We start from the raw sequence: 6,983 nt of genomic DNA, 5'->3' as shown, positions 1-6,983 counted from the left end.
GGTCCCTTAGACTGTCCTCACTCTTTTTAATTCTTTTCTCTTTTACCTGTTCACCTTGGGTAATTTCTTCTAGTCTTTCTTCCAGCTCACAGATCCGTTCTTCTGTATCCTCTACTCTGCTTTTGAGTCCCTCTAATGAGTTTTTCATTTCCAGTATTGTATTCTTCATTTCTGATTGGTTCTTTTTATATCTTCCATTTCTTTGTTGACATTCTCACTGAGTTCATCTATTCTTCTCCCCAGATCAGTGAGCATCCTTAACACTCTTAGTTTGAACTCTCTGTCAGGTAGGTTGCTCATTTCTGTTTCACTTAGTTCCTTTTCTGGGGTTTTGTCCTGTTCCCTTACTTGGAATGTATTCCTTTGCCTCCTCATTTTGCCTCTTTCCCTCTGCTTGTGTCTACGTATTAGGTAGGTCAGCTACGTCTCCTGCTCTTGGATAGGTGACCTTATGTAAGTGATGCCTTAGGAGGCTTCCAGTGTGCTTCCCTCAGTTCTCAATGTTCCAGGGGTGGCCCCTATGTGGGCTATGTGTGTCCTTCTATTGTGGCCTGTTAGCTCTCCCTATAGGCGCCCAGGGAGGCTGAGTTATGCTCCTGGCCAGCTGTTGTAATGCTCAGCTGCTTGTAGTTGTTGTGGGCCCTTCAGTCTCTTTATCAGGTGTGGGGAGCCCCAGCACAGTTGGCTGTAAGTTCTAATACCACATTTGTGTTGCAGTATTTCTTTTAAGTGAGTAGGCCCCCAGTGTGGCAGGTTGTTAGGCTCAGGGCCTTAGAATTGCTGTAAACCTCTAGCCTATTAGGTCTCTTGTCAGCTCTCTGAGGATTGCAGCTGGGTGGGGCTGCCCTCAGGCACAGGAGCACCCAATTGTTTCAGGCTTTGGAAGGTGGGGCAAACCTCCTATGTGGGTCTTTGAGAAGCACAAGTCTTCTGCAGCTGACAAGCCCTGTTGCCCACAGGTCCACACACACAGTCAACACAGTCCTGCCCCGTGTGAGCGCCCCAACCTCCCCAAGCGGACCCAGTCTCTCCACGGCGGGAGCCCCACACACTCCGCCACCACCCCAAAGTCTCCACCTGCTCCTTGTGCACACCCTGCCCCGCTCAACTCTGCTCAGTTGCCAGGCTGCAGAGAATCCAGTCACCAATCTATGCAGGCCCACACGTTGCCTGAGGGCTTGTTGTTGGGTGGGGCCAGTCTCTAGGGTGGGCTGCCTGCCCTGGCTGAGCTGGATTAAATCGGTGCTCTAGCGGGTGGAGCAGACCCTGGGCTAGCAGGTCTCAGGGAAAACTCCCATGGCGTCTGTGTCAGCACGCTCACACCAGGCCACAACAATGGCCGCCGCCAATGACCCAGTCCCTGGAGAGGTCTCACCCCTCACCGAGATGCACTCAGGGCCTATTAGGTGAGTCTCTTGTCACTGAAGCACTGTGCACCTTTCTTTCTGGTGATTTTAGGATGCTTTCTGGAACGGGTGAGTTTGTGTGCGGGCCCTTTAAGAGCCAGTTTTAGTTTCTTTGTGAACCGGGTTTTCTGGGGGTGCTCCCCAATGCTTTAGTAGCAGACAAAGTCAGATATTATGCCGCTGGTCTCGATTGTGCTGGGTCCACAAAATGCCCACAGCGGGGGCGCCCCCCGGCTCAGGGCCCCGCGCCTCCAGGTAGGGTGCGTACCTGTGAGCTGCTCCCGGCGGCCGTGAAGCTGGCGGCTTGTCAAGGCGGCGTTTTTCCTCTCCAGAAGGGAGTCTCTGCCTCTTCCACCTCAGTTAGGATTGTCCGTTGTTGCAGGAGTTCCTCTTATCCAGTTTTCAGTTCTGTCTCAGGGGTAATTTTTCCAGGAGTAGTTGTAAATTGGCTGTGTCCACGGGAGGAGGTGAATTCAGAGTCTGCTTACTCCGCCATCTTGACTCCGCCCTCAATTTTGCTTTTTTTTTAAAGAACAAAATTCAAATTCTTATTAGAAATGGAAAAAAGATATTTTTTATAAGATCCAAGAGAGGCATTGTATCTACCTTTATAGTATATACTTGTGTTGAATTTAATTCAGCTGTTCAAATATAAATGGGAAAGAATTAATAAAAATCATCAAGAACATGAAATAACAAAAAAATGGATTATGAGAAAAATGGAAGGAAATAATGTGTTAATAATCACAAAGTTTCCATATTCACATTATGATGTTAATGTCAGTAGCGGTTGCCCTCATTATCCTTTTTATATTCGCTCTTTGCTATTCTCCTTCTAATCATAGTCTCAACCTCATATTATAACTTTTAGCCCAAGTAACTAACTTATCTTTTAGAAAAAAACTGAGCTAGTTATTTGAGATCTGCCATACACAAGCATTTTACCAGACCCACAAAAACCATGGGTCCACATAATAAAACCCTTTATAGCCATACACTTCCTTTTACATTTTGTGAAATAGGCAAAAATGAATAATTAGAATTTATTAATTGTTTTTAACACAACCCGAATGTATAATTACAATATTAAATACAAGTAAGAAGCAAATATGTATATCTACAAAACTGTCTTGATGACTATGTTTCACTATGCTAAAGATTTGTGAACTAAAAAGACATGATATATGACTCCCCCACCCCCCACCCAACTCACACACCACACATTCAACAAACAATAGTGATGCATTTAAAAAAAAAACCTTGTGGATATTCTTATGACTATTATTGTGTTTCATTCCATGACCCAAAAGCCACATCCACAATTTTTTCTGAACAGACTGTCTCTCTGCTTTAGGTGCGTCCAGCTGTCATCAAACAATTCCATCACAATTCACAGAAGCCTTTTTGTCTATCTGAGAATGTCTAGGTTGAGCATCTTAAATCTTTTAGATGTCTTAAGGGTTATGTGTATGAATTTCTGTCTCAGTTATCTGTTTCTGTATTACAAACCACCCAAAACTTAATGACTTAATATAATGGTGATTTATCATTTCTCACAATTCTGTGCTTTGATTAGCCTTGTCCTTCTGCCCCATTGGGGTTGTCTGGGCTCACTCATTGGGCTATATTGAGCTGGGGCTTGAATATACAAGATGGCTTCACTTGCATCTATTTCCCAAACATTGCTGCCACTTATGGGAAAGCCATGTTTAGACTAGAATCAAAACTAAAGTTGGCCAAATACTGTAAACAAATAAAAACACAAAATCAGAAGGAAAAACAGAATCAGAGAGGCAGCAAAAGTAAAATTCTTTTGTTGCTTGTGATTTACTCTGGGAAGCAAGAAAATACATGTCTGGCCTTTGTCTGTGAGGTATACTTTTTTGGGCTACACAGTTGAATTGGCTCCAGAAGATGAGTCCACTTGGATATCTTACTGTTAAAGGATAAGTTTTTAAAAGATAAAAGCTCTTACACAAATAAATAGAGTGAACATATGTCAAGGATTCACTTAATTCATAAATGAGGAAACCAATAAAATGGCAAGACTGGTTTTGGTTTTACAGTTCTTTTATTATATAAATGAAAGCACTGTAGCTTAGAGAAGTTATTTGCTGAAAATCACATGGGAAATAGGTGTTAGTCGTGGGAATAAGATCTAGGACAAGGTCTCATTTCACTACACAGTCTCCCAAGTGAGATAATTCCATTTTTGAAAAACTTATGAAATAGTCTGTTTGGTATTTAGCTGAAATCATCAGGTCTATAACTTCTAATCTCTGATCCTGAATAGCTTGGTAGTATTATTACTTCTTTCCTGTGTATCGTGTTTTATTAACATTAATACATCTTATTTTTCACTAGGCCTCCTGTAATAATGTAAGATACATTATATTTTTTCTTTGCATTAATTCTTGGATCATCTACAAGCATTAGATCTTATTGTATGCAAGCTACTGTATTAAAGATATGTGAAATTTTTGTTAATAATAGAAAAGTTTATACACGTATTTTTATTATTTTTAAAATATATGTGTATCAGTCAGATTTGTTGACTGCAAATAAAAAAAGTAATTGACTCTGGCTAATTCAAGAAGAAAAGAGTTTTATTGAAAGAATATCTGTTAGATTAAAACATCCTTGGGAAGCTGGAATGGGGGCAGGAATAGCAGCCAAGATCAGGCCTCAGGAATACCCTAGTTAGAGTGATGATCTGCTGTTGTGACCAGTGACTATTCTGGTGCTGTACACTGCTGCTAAGGAATATATTACAATTTAAAATGAATATCCATTTGTTCTTATATGATTGCATAACTTGTTCAAGGTTCACAGTACTGAGCTGGAGCAACTACTGCCAAGCTAGACCAGGTGCCTGCTCCAAAAAGGCTGGGGGGTATATAACCTATTTCAACTTTCATACCGGGAGACAGAAGTCACAATAGATTTTTCTTCCCTCTATACAAAGTGAGAATGAATGCATTTCAAATGAAAAATAAATGTCCATCTCTCTGGAGGGCTAACATTTATTCATATATATTTTCTTTCACCATTACATCTTAAGATAACAACCACAACAATAAAAACAAGGCTCCCACAAAAAATAATACAAACATTCTTTCCTGGGAGAACTAAAGAAATTGATTTCTGTGCCCAATTCCAAGTCCAGGGTGTCAACATCTCCTCTAGTTCTGTTAACATTACTTCCAAATGTTATGTAATTTATTGACTATGGAGATCTTTATTGTGAAGAGATCCACCGTTAAACATTGTCTTTATACAATGTTGACAGGAAAAGAAATTAGTTAAAACATGGATATGTTCGTGACACAGCAAGATGGAAGATGGGTGAAAGACATAGTTCTTGTTCCGGCTACTGGTCACAAAGCAATAGCTCTGATCTGTAACTCCTTCCTTCACTACCCATTGCCGATACTCTTGACCAGTTAGTGGTATGTTGTTGGTCAGGGTTCTCTTCCTGGTAAGACAAGCCAAACCTTAATTCTTAGGGATGAGAGCCATTATGTAGTCCAGTGTTGCCTATATAAGTTTACAGTAGATTTCCACTAAAACTTACCACTCTATGTAGGAACATAAAATGCTGACACCAAGGTGCATCTAACATGTTTACTAGATAAGGTGTCACATGATTTGCCATCCAAATCACTATTTTTATGAGTGAGAGGACACTACTGATAATTATCAATAATTATCCTGAGCAATCTAAAATTCATTTTTATCCAATAAATAAGTTATTCCACTAGTCTTTACTAGCTATCTGGATGATACATGATATATTAGAAGACTCAAAACTCCTAAGGCATTAGGCCATGAATCTACTTATTTTTTTCTAGAAAATGAGAAATGTTTTCTTGGAGAATATGTGGTATCAAACATTCAATACGCCCAAGGTAGTGGTACTAGCATAGGTGTAAAAACCAGGGGTAAGACTTATTCAGAAAATACCGTCTCATACTTCTTTCTAAAACCTCCTTGTCACCAAATGTCCAGTCTTGTTCTTTCCAAGTCCCTTATTTTTTGGGTCATTTTGCCAAAATCTTAGACACGAAGCATACACCATGATGTATCCTTATGTTAAGGCATCCATCCTTCTATGATAAGTGGACAAGATGTCCACGTGGACGATTGATTCTCCACTGTCCTCAAGAGACATTCCTGAATGAGAAAAGCATGCTGCAGCAGTCCATTGGTAGCTGATGACAGGATGTCATGAAAGCCATTGGAAGCCAGGCTTAAACCATTTCCTCCTCTTTGAGCTGGTTATAGGAAACTCCACGAGGTCATATTTATGGCCTGAAGTGGGGACCACAATGTGGCAGGATATAGTTGTATACAGAGTATGAAAAAGTTGGATTTTAGTTTATTTGTGCCTTGAGTATCTGCTTGGACCCATTCCTGTTCCTACGTGATGATGGAAGCCTGTTGGGCAAGACTTACTTACGGCGAGGTCATTGGATACATCTTATTCCAGTGAAGCAGCTTAGGTCACATGGTTATCTGGTGCCCCATTCTCCACTGGGGCCCTGCAGCAAGCCAGACGTTATTTCTCAAACATCAAGCTCCTGATCTGTCCTTTTTTAATTTCATGAGCTAATCTAGAGAAAACTATATTTTGCTATAGGAATGACCATTTCTGCCTCTCCCAGTCCTTTTATGGAGACAGTAATCTTAATTTTCCCTATGATTGTAGTGTTGCTTTTAGCATATTATCTTGTACAGGTAAGTAGTTCTAAAGGCCTTCATGTGGCCTTTTCTCTCATGATTCATGAATTAATTAATGAAACATATATTGAGTGCCCAGTAGATGACAGATATTGTTTCTGGTACTGGGTGAGCCCCTCTTTTCACAGAACTTCCATTCTAGGGAGGATAACCTATATTAAACACATGCACACACATGCTAAGAAACTTGTCAAATTACTTTTGGTAAAACGTTTAAAAATAAAATGGTGTGATACAATTGGGAGGGTGAGGGGCAAAAGGTGGGCATCAGGAAGGGTCTCTTTGGAGGTGCAGCCTCTGTTCTCCAAACCTGCAGCTTTGTTATTTCTGCTGAAGATTCAGCAGAATCTCCATGTGGGAGAATTAACTAATTATATTGCGTCTGTCTGCATTCCAGCTGCCAAGAGGGCCTTGAAGTTTCCATAGTGCTGGGGAGGCCTCGAAGGTCAGCAGATTTGGAGGAGTCCCAGAAAATGAAAAGGAGTTAGACTCTTGCTCTGAAGAAAATATCAATTCTAGAAATTTAATTTACCTCTTTGTGAATCAGCTTTCCTCATTTGTGAACTTTGGACAGCAATTTGAAATGAAGGTTAAATGAGGTAACACATTTAAGCTCTTGGCACAGTTCAAGGCAAATGGTAATAACAAATAAATGTTGGCTGTAAATAATAATGTAATAACAATGAATGATGATCCTGAGAAGTTACATGCTCTATTACTAGTCACCAAAGATAAATTTTAATTATTTTATTCATGTTTATTCTGTTTTTTTTTTAGTTCAGATGAAATTATTCTTTCCAGATGGAACCCTATATCTTCAATAGCATATATTATGTG

At 40.2% G+C, this 6,983-nt stretch overlaps 1 long non-coding RNA gene across 1 annotated transcript in view; it reads right to left on the bottom strand.

Annotated features, from left to right (window-relative positions):
- Positions 1-627: 627 nt before the first annotated feature.
- Positions 628-6,983, bottom strand: part of LOC147916507 (uncharacterized) — a 40,772-nt gene continuing 34,416 nt past the window's right edge. Inside the window, exon 4 of the long non-coding RNA XR_015552952.1 lies at positions 628-1,924. This is a non-coding gene — a long non-coding RNA (uncharacterized LOC147916507). The remainder of the gene's footprint in view (positions 1,925-6,983) is intronic.

The sequence above is a fragment of the Ceratotherium simum genome, chromosome 8, assembly GCF_057802395.1.
Source record: "Ceratotherium simum simum isolate JZ-2026a chromosome 8, ASM5780239v1, whole genome shotgun sequence".
NCBI lineage: Eukaryota > Metazoa > Chordata > Mammalia > Perissodactyla > Rhinocerotidae > Ceratotherium > Ceratotherium simum.
The sequence above is the reverse complement of the archived record's forward strand: the minus strand, read 5'-3'. Positions and strand labels throughout refer to the sequence as shown.